The sequence below is a fragment of the Mandrillus leucophaeus genome, unplaced genomic scaffold (assembly GCF_000951045.1).
Source record: "Mandrillus leucophaeus isolate KB7577 unplaced genomic scaffold, Mleu.le_1.0 Scaffold793, whole genome shotgun sequence".
In the NCBI taxonomy this organism is placed as follows: domain Eukaryota; kingdom Metazoa; phylum Chordata; class Mammalia; order Primates; family Cercopithecidae; genus Mandrillus; species Mandrillus leucophaeus.
Window position 1 is genome coordinate 94,055 of NW_012108619.1, and position 540 is coordinate 94,594.

Sequence of the window (540 nt, forward strand, 5' to 3'; positions counted from 1 at the left end):
CAGATTTCATATGAGGATATTTCCTTTTTCACCAAAGCCCTCTAAGGGCTTCCAAATATCACTTTGAAAATTCCACAAGTACTGTCTTATCGAAAGGTTTTTTGAGGGGAAATCTGTAACTCTGTGAGATGATTTCAGAGAACACAAAGAAGTTTCTCAGAAAGCTTCTGTCTCTTTTTTATAGGAGAATATTTACCTTGGCCCTATAGCCTTCAAAGGGATCCGAAATATCCGTTCCCAGATTCCACAGAAATAAGGCTAGCAAAGAGATCCACGAAATACAGATGTAACTCTGTGAGATGAATTAGCAGGACACTAATCATGTTCTCAGAAAGCTTCTTTCCAGATTTCATCTGAGGATATTTCCTTTTTCACAATAGGCCCCTACGGGCTTCCAAATATCACTTTGCCATTTCCACAAGAACTGTCTTAGCGAAAGGCTTAATGAGGGGAAAGCTGTAACTCTGTGAGATGATTTAAGAGAACACAAAGAAGTTTCTCAGAAAGCTTCTTTCTCTTTGTTATCGGAGGATATTTCCT